Below are 16,535 nucleotides of genomic sequence, written 5' to 3'. Positions count from 1 at the left end.
TACTCTTTTTTTGTTCAGCTGTTTAACTTTTGTATTGTGTTCTGTGTTGGTTTGTGATACCACTTTATCATAACAAAGCTTTGGAGTGCCTGATGGTTCTGGGTTGAAGGTGAGCCACCTTGTCCAAAGATGTCAATCTAATAAAAATAATAATAATAATAACAACAACAACCTTGGCAGTATTCACGATTCAATACGAAAAGGTTGAAATAAGATCCCCTGAAAGGGCATTTTTCCTTTCCCTCTATTCTTAATGGAGCATTGAAGACCCCAATGAGACTGTCCTTTCATGGTCTGTGTTTGTCAGTGCGTATCACAGATCTTAATGTGAACCCATAGAGAGAGACAGACCAATTTCCCTCGTATAAAGACACCAGCAGTTTATTTGATGGAGCAGTTGAAACTGTCAGCAACTTGCCCTGTTCTCAGCGCCTTGAGAGTCACGGTCAGGGTTGTGAGACATTCATCAATAAATGCATACTTATGCTCTCAAACATTTTGCACCCAAAGGAAATCGATATTCAGAAGGGTTGACTAATTATTTCCTCATTAAATGTCAAGAATAAAACCATGGACTTATTTCACTCTCCGTTCCACGCAGTGCATCCCTCCATATAACTAGTCAGATCCTGTCGCCCATTGGTGTTGTATGCAGGGAATCAAATGTACCAAATGTAAAGGTATTAGGACAGAAGACAAACACTGTAAGACAGCTGTTGACAATGCATGGCCCAGCTTCAGTCCCGCAGTCCTCTAGTGTCGGGGAACAGTGTGCCATGGCTCCTGGAGCGCAGAGTCCACAGAAATATTTGCAGCGTCTTCCCGATTCATCATTCTCTGTTCTGTTGGGGGTCAGGACTTATTACAGTGCTTTTTTATCTCTGAATCACAGTAATTCAATTCTAGCATTGTCGTGTGGCGGTATTGTTTTAAGAGATGTATTCGGTCACCTCATAAACGTCCCTGAGTGCTGGCAGGGGGCTGCTGTCCAGAACATCACAATAAGTGCTGGCAGTCATGTGGCCTTTCACAGAAACCAGCATGTTACCATTCATTTCTGAAACAGGGTGGCGTGTCTTGTTTAATTAAATATGTGTATGAAACTAAACACAATCAGACAATTTAGTTTTTTAAGCAAAAAAAAACAAGTTTAAACTGGCAATTTTAACTTCAGTCCAAGATAACTATTTCCACAGGGCTCACATGATTATTAAATTCAATGCTGTGGGCAAAGAGGCCAAATCCACAGAAGTTAATATCGCACTCCATTGAATACACCATCTTGGGCTCCCTAATATCCTAAACGCACATTAACGGAATAAATACCAACAACTGAAAAAGTAAATGTGGGTAATTATTGAAAACCAAAAGCCCTATGTGTGATTTTAAAAATATTTAAATATTAAATATTTAAATATTTTAAATATATATAAAATATAAGGATAACCTTGCATTTTTCTGCCAATAAATCCTCCTGGCACAATTACTTTACTCCTTAAGATTAAATTGAAATGCCGACAGGGAAGGTAAATGCAAAGAATGTGTGATTAAAATCCAGCCCGTTTACTCAGCCCCTTGCAGCATCCCCTCGCACTGTTTTGATGCTCGGTCTTCCTGCCACGCACACTGTAAATTTCCTCAGATTCCTCACCAAGCCAAAGCAAAATAAATCTCTGTCACTGGAGTTTATCTATCAGGTAACAGGTTTTCAAGAACTTGGATAGAGGCAGGCTGTTCAAAGTATTTGCCTTTAAAAAAACTCTATACTTCAACTGAAAACTTGACAAAAAAAAGCACTTTTCTGTTGGCAGCGGATGTCATCTTTACAGATCAAATGACAAGTGCATTCATGTGCCACGATCCTCCAGACACTGAAAACAAGCGTTCATAATTAAAGGGATTAATTAAGTGACAGATGCTCAGACACCTACAGACCACCCAGGGAAAGACATAAAAAAAAGTGTCTTATTACACTTCTAGGGCCAAACTTTATTATGACAATCAAGGTACAGGAGGGGGTGGTGGAAATGTCCGAGGCCTTAAAATAGACAGAAACTAAAGAGACCATTACTCTTGCAGCTTCTTAATCTAGACCAGGCTGAATACACTCAAGTTACATTAGTGCACATTCGCCTGGATCCTTATTTATGCTTTGTCTTATGTTAGGCAGGCAAAGTGCCATTGTTTTAATTAAAATAAAGTGTCTTAGTGATAGCCTTTACATTACCTGTTATTGCATGTCTATTATACACTTGAACATCCTCGTTGTTTAATTTGCCCATACATTACCGACAGGATGAGTAGGAATATATATCTATTTCTCAATATATTACTTGACCCATGGAGTATGTTTTTAAAAAGTCACATACCTTTGTAGTTTAGGCTAGGTATCCTGAAGCATGACTCAGTTTTAAGCAGGTTATTTTCTTTCTTTCTGTAGAGAAAAACAACACATTTTACAAGCATTTTCATTAAAGACAGCAGTGTCTGTTAGAAGGTAATTGATGTATTGTTAGTTTTCAATTTTTGAACATTTTGAATATTTTTTGTCTTGCCCCGGGCGTTATAACCGGGCTTGACATTTATCATCTCACGTTCCATGGTGTTTAGTTAGATCTCATCCCAGAATGTATGGATGCACTTGCTCTGTAATAATAACCAGAAAAGAACAGCTGATCCCAAGGAAAACAGACCGTAGACCCATGCAAAACATTTTCTGTCGGCTTCCAGCTACTTTAACTCTTCAAGAAAAACAGAACCGCCTGTCTGGAGTCTGTGGGGCTTTTGAGAGATTCTGCCTGGTATGAAAAGAAAAAAACGACCACCAGAAAGAGTGCCAGAACAAACTGAGTGCGGTTGGTCCGCTTTGTGGCAACAGCTTCACTCACAAGAGGCTGTTTTGAATCCTAGCCTTTGTCTTTTTTAATTAATCATTTCAATTGCAAGTTGTGAACCCCTCTGTCTCCTACTATTTATTCATTAGCAGTGCAGCAATCTTGGGAAGCTCAAAAAATAGTATAATGCAAATCAATTGATAGATTTTTGAAAACGGAATCATAAATGGGTTTTCTGAAAAGGATGCTTTTCTTCTAAATATATAGCCTAGGCCAGGTAAAGTTCTTATAGACTTCCACATAATATAATCTGAATTTTCTGGCTGTTGTTTTATAACAATTTACTTACATCTTCAGAACTGTTTACGTGTCAGTCACCTCAGTGGGTGTGTAATCCAAACAGTCAAATGTTTTGGGGCCGTTGAGAACCAGGACTGGACTCTCCTAAGCAATATGTACCACTGCACTATATCATTTAGCTTTAATTTCATATATTGTATCACATCACTGTCCTGCTGACTTTTATTCAATCCAAACTGTCAATAATTTAATTGAACCATTAATTAAAAAAACAAAACATAATTGGCCTTATCAGAGCTAAGTGATCAGAGCTTTAGTGGTGTGGAGAACCAGAGTTGTTTTTCAGTCCTGTGACAGAACCACTATTTAAGGAATAACCGTTCTCAACTATTATGTTCCCTGTCTGTATGAGATTCAAGTCTTCTCCCCGAGATCAACGTGCAATTTCCTTTACTCTGTCTATGACTAATAAAAAACATATTTGCATTCCTCAGTATAGCTCAAGACGTCTGTGCATCATAATGAGTACAACACGGGCTCTGGCAAATGCAAGAGAGATGAAGGTTTCTAACAGCTACATCAATGTTTAAATGCGAGGGAAAGAACAAACACCCCCTCGGCCATTGTTGCTTTTTTTTTTTAAGCTGCTTGACAAATATAAATGTGAAGTCAACTGTGTGCAAGAAAATAGTACCTGCAGGTCAAAAGGCCTCACTCTGCTGATGTATTTTGAGTCACAAAAAAAAACCTGTTTCAGATTTGATCCGATAGTTTTACTATTGATCGATGAGAAGCTGTTTATTTTTTCAAAAGAAGATTGGAGTAAACTATACATCGGAAATCTATTAGAAGCCCATGTTGGAGTCGTAAAATCTCTTACAGTCCAGTCCAGTGACTAATTGAGCTGTTATTTGTGTCTGGACCGATTTGTTCTGAATATACATTATACTTAGTATACCTTGTATGTACTGTAATTTTTGATTAATTTTATGGTCTAAAACAAAAGCAATAATGTGGAAATCTGAATATTTATTGCAATGATTTTCTTCCATTATTTGCTAACGATGAAACCACTTCTGTTATTAACATATTAAAGCTTGTTACATTTACTGTGGGCTGCAATGGTCAGTCAGCTGTCTAAATTAACTAAACAGACACAGGTCCTTTTAACCAGAGAAACTAATCCTACAGGCAGCGCAGTACAGGGTTCAAGTCCGATTATTTTTACCCGTTCGCTCCCTGACTCCGTTTTCTAATGTTATTTCAATCTGCGGTCTTATGTGTCGGCCTTCGCTGCCAAAACCCCAGCATAATATTGAACTTCTGTGCCTTAAAATAGCTCGCGCGCTAACGAGGCCCAAAATAAACCTTCCTCTGAGGCCCTTCTTTACACCTGTAATGCCGTCTCTCTGCTCTACGGGGCGAAGCAGGAGAACGTGGGAATTGTTTGGTGAATAATGTTCACATTCAGCGCCGCAAAGTGCCTCGGAGACACAGAGATGACCGGAGCGATTACAGGTCGGCCACAGAGGTCTCAGTCAGGCCCTCTGACAGCAGGGTGCGTACAGTCGAGTTGGAAAATGTTGGGGAACATTGACCGATTTGTATTGATTTGTTTAGTGTGAAGCCCAGGGACTTTACTTTAACAGGTGGAGTGAATGGGAAAACATGGTTCAGATGGTGAGGGAGGGGGACTTTGTAGAAGTGTCTCTCTCTCTCGCTGTCTCTCTGCATGATGGGTCGAATGGCCTCCTCTCGTTTGTAAACTTTTCTTATGCTTGTGTATTAGGTGTATATCTGAGAAAGACAGCTCTGTCAAAATCCTGCTCACACACTACTCAATGTGTGGAGGACAGTAACTCCCAGGAGCTCCTTCTCAGCTTTAAAGCTTGTAATTCCCCGTAACGCACTGCACCCTTGATCCAGTTCTGAAGAGAAATGGAAAAGGAGGGAACTAATCCTTGACACAGTAATCATTAAAACAAAAGGGGGTTGGTGCTTCTGCTTTTCTGACACGAAGACCGCAGTGCGTTCCTTCTCTGGAGGGGCAGGGGTTTGAGAATAATCATCCTCACAGGGTCTGCCAACTCTCTGGGATTGTCCTGGAGTCATCGGGAATTACAGTTTAATCTTCTGTCTCCTTTCCCAAGAAGTCTTGAACACAAAAACTTTTTTTTCTTTTCTTTTCCTTTTTAGTGGATCATTGAGTTAGAGATTGCTCCTTTCTTATTATTTTCTGGTGTTGGACAGCAGGCACCCCACGGCTCCATCTGTATGCAGACCATATTTCATCACCCTCCCCTGCACGACTCTCACTGTATAGTAGTTTGAACAGGCCGCTCACTTTATGAGTGTCCTGTGCAATGCTGGGACTGCAGGACATGGGGGTAAGGGATAGTAGAATCTTCCTGAGACGGCAGAGTTGACTGTGTTGTGTCCCTGCACACAGATGCAGCTTCTTTTTAGTCTCGTAGTCAAGCTTTACTTTTAAGTACCACTTATTTATGGGTTGTGTGGGATTGCGTAGCTTGATTGAGATCTCAAGACCCCATGAATCTTACAATTCAGATTTAGAGAATGTGGATCATCCTCAGAGAGAGACCCTCAGGTCGTGTTTTGAGAATTTATTTTCTGCTTCAGGGCTGAAGGAGTGGGATGAACGAGGAATTAGTACAGATTCACACCTTCTGATCCCTGCTGGTGGCAGCAGGTGCTCGATATTTATTTTATTTAAAGAAAAATTGCTGCAAGACAGATGCAAGTCATCACCTATATATATATATATATATATATATATATATATATATATATATATATATATATATATATGTGTATTCTCTCTATATGTTTGAGAATAATATTAAACTTCAATCTTCAGAATCTCACTAGTTCACATTTTCATGCTGTGTGTGAATATTGTTTTCATTATAAGTATTGTTAAAACCACTTTAGATTTGTGTTGCCTTAATTTAAACTATGAAGTCTGTGGTGGGACTTGAGTACCTTTAAGATGTTTCACAAGATTTCGTGAGTTTTTTAGGTTTGTTGGAGTCACTTCACGTGCAGGAACATCGGGCTAAAGACTACATTCGCCGAACACAAACCAGGCTGCTGCCTCCCTGCGACGGGGCCTGTGGAGGGAGACGCCGCACAGTTGCGAATTGTTCGAGGCCCTGAGGGAGAGGTTTCTTGTGATGCTACCGTGATTTTAAGTGGACAATCCTCCTGCTGTGACACAAACCAAAGTACACGAGGAGCTCTGCGCTTCTTTAGAAAGCCTGAGGTTTCACAGGTATGCATGTGGTGGAGAAGGCTCTCGTTTCTATATATTTTGGGCATGCATCTTTGGCTAGAGAATACAAATTGCTATTTTTTTTTTTCTCTCATTTGACATAAACACTCCGGCAATAAATCTGTACTTGTTATTTCCTCGGTTTTGCTCCCAAGAGCTGATGTTAAAATACAAGATTTGCCTGTTGTGTGTTGCCACCCCCTCCCCCTCTCCACTGCAGCCTCTCGGGCAGGGGAGGCTGAACAGTCGCTCTTTTAGGCCCAGATGACAGCCCTCCAGTGTGTGCTCCCTGGCAAGTCCCGGGCTTTGGGGGCGGCCTCTTAACTGGGAGCTGCTTTTCATTATTTGTGTTTGTTTTGGCAGCGGCCGAATGGCACTTAGGAGCACACAGTGGTGTGAGTGTCCAGGCCAACACGCAATGTTTGTGTTTGGGAAACGCGGACACCGATTCCGTTTAGAAGGGGACCTGATGATGGCGAAGATGTTTCACTCCTGAGCACTTTATGGGACGAGGAGAAAAACCTCACAGTCATGCAGTCTGACCGCTTACGCCCGTGTCGATGTATAAATAACAGTATCTATGTATTCTATGTCGCACTGACTGTAGTTTTCCACACCACGCATGTACACAATACATGTGTTTTGAAAGCTGGTGTTCATCTAGTTAAAGCAGCACACTAGGCCCTGGACCACGCTTGCACTTGTGTTGCTTCTTAAGGCCAACTCCGTTTGCAAAGACGGTTTTTAGAGCTTCTCAAAGCGAACACTTTTCCAAAAAGAATCTTGTGCTATAAATTCCTCACACACCATTTCTACCTCCTTATCTTGTTTTGGGGTGGGATCAGGTTAAAATAAGATCATTTTATCATGCTCTGTGTGATATTGGGACCTCGATTTCTCCTCTACTTTACATTAGCATCATGCACATCATGTGTTGTGTACCTGATGAAAGTGTGAAAAGAGAACCTGCATTGATGGTGCTTTGTAGAGAAGTAGAGCGCTTTAGAAAGGACATGTGAAAGACACGTGCAGAGGTCAGGAGTCCATCGCTCAGCTGTGCATTTCTCCCACTATAGACGTTATAGATCACTGAGAGAAACGGTATTTGTTTTACAGCTGTGCAGACTTTATTATGGCTCGGTGGCAAGTATTTTGTAGCTGACATATTATTTATTCATTTGCATAGTTGATGATGCGTTGCTTTGCTATATTGGAATAGGGATATTGGGAAGCAGGTGTGTGCTTTTATGTGTTTAGGTTTTGCTCAATATAACATCTGTGTAGGGGGGAATATAGAGTGGAAAATCACAGGAGGAGGGCAGAAAAAATCCAACCGTTGGCAAAAACCAATCCATCTTATACCCCTTATACAAAAACCAAATTGCCGTTTCGAATTTCTAGCTTTTATTGGCTTGTATTTGTTAATTTGTTTGTCGGTTGGTTTGTTGAGGAAGTCGACACAAAGGTGATCTATAACACCTGGAGCTGCAATCCCAGCCGCTGTCTCCAGGGGGGGCCCTATCCTTCCCATTCTTCCCGGCTCTGCATACATTACCACTGAAAAAACCCTTGCTGCGGGGTCCCAGGGGAGCGGTGGGTTTGATGTCGTCAGGAACACTGTTAAACCAAACAGCTCTAATTGAAGGAGATGCTCTGGTTGCTGCGCTGTTTGACTTGGGGCAGAATTTATGCTGGCAGGGTCTGAGCCGCTGGCAGGAGGGAGAGCTCCGGCTGCAGGATTGCCGGCCCCTGAGCTCTCGACAGGGCCAGGGCCGCACCGGGGAGCACGTGCTTCACTCGGAGCTATTAAAACAATGTAAAACCAAAACAAAAATCGAAAAATAGAAAGAAAATAGCCTATAAAAAATTTATCGAAATGAAATGAAAATAGAACGGGCCAGAGCTGCTGCTACTGGTTTAGTACAGTAATCGTGAGCACAGTGAAATGGACAGAGAACTGTTTGCCCCACTCCACTATATATAGAGATGACACTTTATCACCTATAACGCAAAAGTGGCTCATTGAAAAACGTACAGTGCAGTATTTTGGTTACACTAGGCCCTGGATAAGGGTGTCTGCCAAGAAATAAAAAAACATTAAAAAAAAAATAATAATAATAATAAAATTGACCTGCTGTTTCTTTCTGTTTCTAGATGTATTGCTGCCTGTTTGTAATTTCTGATGCTGGCAATAAAACTATAGTCGGCTGTAAAGTATTTGTGACTTTTTTCTTTTTCTTTGTGCAATATTGCAGCCCTCGATATATTGTGTTTTTTTTATTGGACCCCGACACCAGTGACATAACGAGGGGGTGGTGTATATTATATTTTCTGTTGTGCACAAAAAAATCCTGGTATATTCCCTTGAATGATATACACCGATCAGCCATAACATTATGACCACCTGCATAATATTGTGTAGGTCCCCCTTTTGCCACCAAAACAGCCCTGACCCGTCGAGGCATGGACTCCACTAGACCTCTGAAGGTGTGCTGTGGTATCTGGCACCAAGACATTAGCAGATCCTTTAAGTCCTGTAAGTTGCGAGGTGGCCTCCATGGATCAGACTTGTTTGTCCAGCACATCCCACAGATGCTCAATTGGATTGAGAATTTGTCAACACCTTGAACTTGTGATTCATTACATTACATTATTTGTCATTTAGCTGACACTCTTATCCAGGGCAACTTACATTTGTACCCATTTATACAGCTGGGCATTTTACTGGAGCAATCTAAGTACCTTGCTCAAGGATATAACACCACTGCCCCACCTGGGATTTTAACCCACAACCTTCCAGTTATGAGTCCAGAGCCCTAACCACTACTCCACAGTGCTGCCAGTCTGATTCATCAGACCAGGCCACCTTCTTCCATTGCTCCGTGGTCCAGTTCTGATGCTCACGTGCCCATTGTAGGCGCTTTCGGCAGTGGACAGGGGTCAGCATGGGCACCCTGACTGGTCTGCGGCTACGCAGCCCCATACGCAACAAACTGCGATGCACTGTGTGTTCCGACACCTTTCTATCAGAACCAGCGTTCACTTTTTCAGCAATTTGAGCTACAGTAGCTCATCTGTTGGATCGGACCAGACGGGCCAGCCTTCACTCCCCACGTGCATCAATGACCCTTGGCCGCCCATGACCCTGTCGCCGGTTCACCGCTTTTCCTTCCTTGGACCACTTTTGATAGGGACTGACCACTGCAGACCGGGAACACCCCACAAGAGCTGCATTTTTGGAGATGCTCTGACCCAGTCATCTAGCCATCACAATTTGGCCGTTGTCAAAGTCGCTCAGATCCTTATGTTTGTCCATTTTTCCTGCTTCTAACACATCAACTTTGAGGACAAAATGTTCACTTGCTGCCTAATATATCCCACCCACTGACAGGTGCCATGATAACGAGATTATCAGTGTTATTTACTTCACCTGTCAGTGGTCATAATGTTATGGCTGATCGGTGTATAATACATAACACCAAGCATGTAATAAAGTAGGCACCAACACCTTTGTATCTGGTAGACTGGCACAAATGGTCTCACAGATATTTTAACGCAAATCCTTTTATTGAACATGCAGACCTAATGTAGTGGATTCAGTGTCGGAATTTAAATCAGCATTCGACAGGAATGTGCAGCAATGTGTGTTAAAGTAAGTCATGCAGATCGACCATGATATTCGAGGTTAATTAATAAATAATTGCAGTGCTGGACACATTACATTCACCAACATGTAAATCTGCAGGTATTTTTCTGATGAGAAAACCACTACATTCGTGATAAAAGGGCTTTAAACTCAGGATGGCAGGGAATGAATTCTGCCACACGTTTAAAGTGAGATGCTACTTTATTTATTTTTTCAGTCTGCTCTCTGTATATAAGTCCAGGGTGAAAGTTACACGCATGTAGAAGAAGGGCATGTTTAATGTGGGCCCCCACTGTTAAGTGGTTGTTTTTTTTATTTATTATGATTTATTCTTCAGTGCTTTGGCACTTATTTTTTTCTTTCTTTCTGGGAATTAATAAATACTGGTATTTACTTAAGACGAAATCAAAACTTGTCAGGATGAAAAAAAAAAAAAACTATTTCCATTGCATTTGTGAAGGTTACACGGGTCAAAAAATGACTTCAGTTTCAACATTTCCTCGACACGAGCTGAGCGCATGAAACAATGCTGCCCCTGAATGCCTGGGTTGTCATCTCGTGTTCTGACTGTGATGGAGGGGGTGCAGGTCTGTGATCACCGCACCGAGGAGCCAGTGAGGGGGGAAAGTTGAATAAAAGGTGGTTTTATCTTGTGGAGTCTCCTTCCCCTTGCCTCTGGACGACGACTCCTGTGAGCCTCCGCAGGCTTGTGAGCGTGCCTGGTTTATTTAGTGTGGTCCTCTACCCTATTGGGTCTGACGGGTGCTGGAGCACTCTGCGGCCGAGCAGAAGGCTGGTCTTTGTGCTGTGGGAAAACCTCCGGTCCATTCTGGGATTTCCGGGGGTGCTCATTTTTACATGGCTGGGGTCTGCAGTTGGGGAACACACGGTGTGCACAGTCACACACATGGTAGAGTGGATCAATAAAAACCAAAAACACCGGAGCCAATATCAAGTTCAAAACGACAGAGAGGTTCTCGCTATAGCTGTCTGTAGAGCTACTAATGAGTGGCAGGGGCTTGTGATGTCCAGGTGGCTCAGACAAGTTGGTCGAGGGATTGTCTACACGGCAGGTGCAACAGGAACTCTGTTATTGTGTTGGGGACCAGGAAGGGGGGGGGGGCACTGCCTTACAAGATCTCCAGTCCTGTTTATTTGAGAGTTGCGTTTAAATGCATTACAATTATTATTATTTTTTTTTAGTGTCTACACTGTGTATCTTGTACTGGAAAAGAGGGGCTGGCAATCACTCGATCAAGAGACTTTAATTTAGAAATTCTTCTGTGATAATCATGATCTTATACTTTGTGTTTGGTCTTTAATTGTAGCCTGACAAAACAGAGAATAAAACGTGCCCATAATATAAATCGTTCTAATTGTCTAATTGTCTGGGCTGCCAAAGTGAGATTATACCCAAAAGACCCCTTTTAAATTTAACTATTCTTATCTTAAAGAGCAGAAGAATTCTAGTTTAATATGGAAAGGTTATGGATTTATAGACGCACATCTATGATTCTTAATGCAGACCTTCATTGACCTTACAAATCAGCTGACTGCTTTCAGACTCTTCTTTATGCTCCTAGCCTGAACTGACCTGCACTGGGCAATATTGGACATGAAAGTGAAAGACATGTTGAGAATTAGTTTATCCCTGGACAACATCAGGATAATAAACAAATACGATTCCTGAGTGGAACTTCACAGGGGTAGGTTATTGTTTTTAAAGCAACATAACGTGTTAAAAACGGACAGACTTACAGGGGGGAAAGAAAAAACTATTTTTCCACTGCGGAATCCGACCATTTTTGACATAGTTCTCTGTCTGGAAACTTCCCTGATGCTAAGCAGAGTGATGTCGGTTTGCGTTAGTCACGGTGCTTTCAAAGGGATCCACGGACACTATTAGAAACGGGCGTCAACATCTCCCAAAGCGAAGCGAAACCTCTCCAGGCCCACTGCAGGGACCGGTAAGGCTGATAAGGGACAAGAATGCCGCGCTTTTCCAAATAAATATACTGTAATGCAACTCGGCGGAGATAGAGGTAGCCAGAGAGGCAAGATTAAAACCAAGATTAATCACTCTTCAAGTTTGACAACACTGCATTGCTACGCATGGCTTTTCTACAAGCACCATTCAGTACCCATTACGTTAACACCCATGGAATTAGTGTGAACTGTACAACGTGATTAAACTTCAGGTGTGACAGAAGCATTAAAATTACCATCTCCAACCTTGACTGTGACCTCAAAGTCATTGTGGTCCTATCTTGCTCTCTGTACATTTGGTAAAAGCTTGTGGACTCCATGAAGGTGGTGTCCTTACTGTCTGGACAATGCATAGCTCTGTTCATTGTTATAGTAGTTGGTATTTCCTCCCTTTACAGATGTAACTAGCAATCTTGTAATTGTATCAAACTCTTCTGTCTGCCTCCTGGTATGTCTTGAACAATGATCTGAGTTGGCCCAGATTACAGCTGATGATGGGCAAGGGACTTCTTTTGTCCTTGTTAGTAATCAGGTATCAGATTCATTAGGTTAAGGTGGACACCTATACATCAGTTAACAAAGTGCTGTTGACAAGACAATGTAGATTAACTTCCATTGGCGGGGGTTCTGGTGAGAAAATGGTCTGCCTGTCCACAGCAATGCAGAGTAGGTGAGTAAATGGGGGCTGATTCCTGGCGGGGGGATTCAAAACGGATTTGCAGAACTTGTTCCAGGAGTGAAGTTCTTGAAAGGATCAAAGAGAGAAGTACTTTAAGTGCAGTGCTTGACGGGCTCAGATGAGATTGCCAAAAGTCCCATTTCAGCCAGCAGATTTCCTCACCACCTCGCCTGATAAGATCGTGCTCTCGCTTGTGTTTAATTCTGCACGCTCAGTTAGGTGCGATGCTATCGGCGAACTCTGTGTAATGCTGACAACTGCGCCAGGAAGACACGGGCTGCATTCCCACACGGGCTACAGAGCCACGACCGCCACGACACGGAGCCCGGCCTGTGTGCAAAGCCTACAAACACAGCACAGTGGAAAAAGCCCAGTCACTGCTCTAGTTCTAGTTGTATTTGTTGTATCTACTTTCTACTTTATTCTTCCTTTATTATCTTTTTTGTTTTTTCTTCTCCTGTTCTTCCTTCTGCAGATTCATCTTCCTCCTTTTCTGTGTCATCTCCTCCTCTGCCCCCGTTTCTAGTCCAGACTCCCTTTCCATCCCGTTTCCTATGAGTGAGAGCGCACTGACTGGAGTGAAAGCTAATATAACCAGCTCCTCTGACTTGAAATCTGTCTTCTGATTTTCATCCATATGTGTAATATCCTTGAACTACTTGTCAATATTCACTTTAACCTTGCGGCCAGTGTCTGGCAAGGGGAGCCGTCGGATCATAATAACGCTGTATGATTATAATAACTTTATATGATGGTGGCTCAATTACCGGCTCCCCTGGTTCCATAAATCACAGATGAAATGGGCTGTGAGCCTTTTCGGTGTCGGTCTGAGAGGGGATTTGCGAATCCTCCTATTTCTTCCATTATTATTGCAGCAAAGCTGAGTTCCAGTTCCCCTGGGTTCTGCTATATCCATCAGTCTTTTTTTTCCTTTTTTTCTTCTTATTCGTATATTTAAAAAGCCAGCCGTTGTGCTTTCACGGTCTCCAACCGGAGAGATAATGAAGGGGAGGGGGTATGTTCTCCCTGTGACGGACTTCCTTGGCCAGGTTATTTGACGTTTTGGCTCTCCTCGCTCATTGTTACAGATCCTCCACGCAGCTACAGATCCCGGTTTTAATTTCAAAATGAAAAAAAAGAGAGAGAGAGAGAGAAAAATAGAGAGAAATGATAAACTGTCCCCCCCAGTTAAAGCAAGTGAGAAAACCACTAATGAAATAAATGTTTGCACAGGGGCTTAATGAGAAACAGACTGACAGGGCAAAACCTTCCTGTAATTAGAGGTAAATTAGAGCAATAATTACCCAATAATTGCAACAGAGTTTAAAAACTAAAGTGCAGGCCATGTTCGAGTCAACTGGTCCGGAGGGGGATGCGGTTAGCCATGCAGAATTAAACCCGAGTCGGTGACAGGCAGGCTTTTCCTCAGACCCCCACACCTCTGTCCCCAGCTTGGCTGTAGCTGGATAATGCAGTTAAGAGTTGTGCGCAGTTTCAGAACATCTCCAGATCTGTTATTTATTGAGCACCAGCAACACAGATGCAATGATTTACTACCAGCGATTACTCATTAGTTAGTTCTGCAAACTCTTCTAACTCACACCCAGATAAGTCTTGGAAGTGTGTTTGGGGTCGTTACCTTTTTGGAATATGTCATTTTGCCCAATTAGCTTCTTCCCAGAGGCTGTAGCTTAGTGGACTGAAATACTGCACTATAAATGCACTTGGGTCTTTTTTTTTTTTTTTCCTTTCCCCCCTTACTGTGTTAAAGTCGCTGTATGGCATAGTCAAGGCCTCGATAAAATTAGACACTTCGCCTGTTTTGTCAGTTTGCCCAGATTTGCAGACCAGCGGTTTGATTTCGTATGCAGGCCAGATTTAAAAAGTTAAAGCAGTAGAGTCTGCTATTTAATGTGTAAAGTGTAGAGATTATATAATTTTAAAAGATGAATAAAAAAAATGCAAATACTGCAAGTGACCAAATAGCTGGACAGTGGGACTGTTTCAGTAATACAGTACGTATTTTGTGTGGGTCTTGACTGCAAAAGGGAAATAACATACACTTCAATATATATATTTGGGTTTTAGAAAGACAATAATTACCCCTGCTTTTTAATTCAGCGTGATATTTGCACACTGCAAAACCACACTATTACTTTTTTAATAACATTTTTAGACATTAAATGTTACTTTGCTTCAGATGAGTGAACTGTCTTCGTTTCAGCAACAGAAACACTTCTTTATAAAATCTAACTGGCATTGTCGCTATTATAAATTGCTTTATTGATTTGTTTGCTTATTACAAGTTTAATATCTTCATCTTTTTCTAATCATGTACAGGTGTGTCTTCTGACTGAAATGTCACAGTATAAATGTGTGAATAATGCAGTATTTACCCCAGTACTGTTTTTGCCTCCCTCCCAGTGCAATGATTCCTCCCCACCAGCTCTCTTCCTGTTTATTTGCTCTCGCTGCATCACATCACCAGAGCGCTCGCAGTATCCGTGTCATTAAATACACCGAACCACAAGATGCCGTTACCCGTGAACTAGCAGTTTGTTACACCACATCCTTCTGTGCGATACACGGGCAGAAAAATGTGCTCCGAAGGACTTAAACTGTCTCAAAAGATCCAGCTGTGGGTTTGAGCTGGGGGTGACCCACAGAGTATCATGACTGTGGTTCTTCGCGAAGGAAAAAAAAAAGAATGCTTTTGTTTTACAGTCTGGGAAGAGTGCTAGAAAAACAGGAATGGGCAGCAATCCTACAGGAATGAGAGCCGAATGTGCCAGAACCGCTCGCTCTGAGTTAAGTGTCCTGCAGGGAAGTGCTCAACGCACCAGGGAATAGAAACCTCCTAAAGAAAGACACCTCCCAATAAAAAGCTCTTTAGCCCTTCGTTTGTTTTAATTCTATAATTAATCTATTTACCTGACTCGCTTTACCATGGGATGCAATCTCAGTCTTTCATATTAAGGTGAACCTGATCAGGAACAGTAATGTAAAGTAGTACTGGGTCTCTAGTACAAAGCAAAGTGCAATGCAAGAGTTTACAGTAGTGCAGGATTTAGTGTAGGGGTACAGTCAGCTAAGAGTGTATCAGTGCAGCAAAATGGCACCCTGTATTGATCCATTATCGGTAAATTATTGCTCCTAATGCCCATTAAGCTGTCAGTAAAAAACGGCCCACCTTCCTCCTGTGATTGAGGACTGAAACTGGCAGACAGGATTGAACTTCAGGTGAATGGAGCGGCAGGGAGAGGGGAGAGGGCTGCACTTAGGAAATTAAACGAGGAGAACCAAATTGAGATTGTGAGCCGTCCGGGTCGGGTTACCAGCGCCTGTGCTCGGCTTCATCTGTGGTGTAAGAATTGAATTACGGATCAGGGCTTCATTTCATTAACACCAGCGGCGCAGGCAGGAGGGCTGTGAAGGCGCGGATTATCTTGTCGTGGGGGGGGGGGGGGGGCGCTGACAGTTTGGCGCTGCAGCTCGGGAATGTTGATAGAGGGGCTGAGGGTGTGACAGAGGTGAACTCCAGTTGCTGCTCTCTCAGGCCCTTTTTTCTGCGAGGTGCTTGGAGGAAGTGCACAACCAACGCTTTTTTATATTTTTCCCCCTAACTTGGCAATCAGCAATTCTATTTCTAGGCACCCTGGGACAGGAGGTTTTTATTCGGGTCGGGGCGGCACGGGACAGATGAACGCAACTTGCATGTGTCCCCTGAAATGAGCACTGACGCCCCAGATTATATTCACATTAATCAATAACTAACGTATTTAGAAAGCAGATTAATGT

This window comes from Amia ocellicauda, chromosome 18, assembly GCF_036373705.1.
Source record: "Amia ocellicauda isolate fAmiCal2 chromosome 18, fAmiCal2.hap1, whole genome shotgun sequence".
Classification (NCBI taxonomy): Eukaryota; Metazoa; Chordata; class Actinopteri; order Amiiformes; family Amiidae; genus Amia; species Amia ocellicauda.
The sequence above is the reverse complement of the archived record's forward strand: the minus strand, read 5'-3'. Positions refer to the sequence as shown.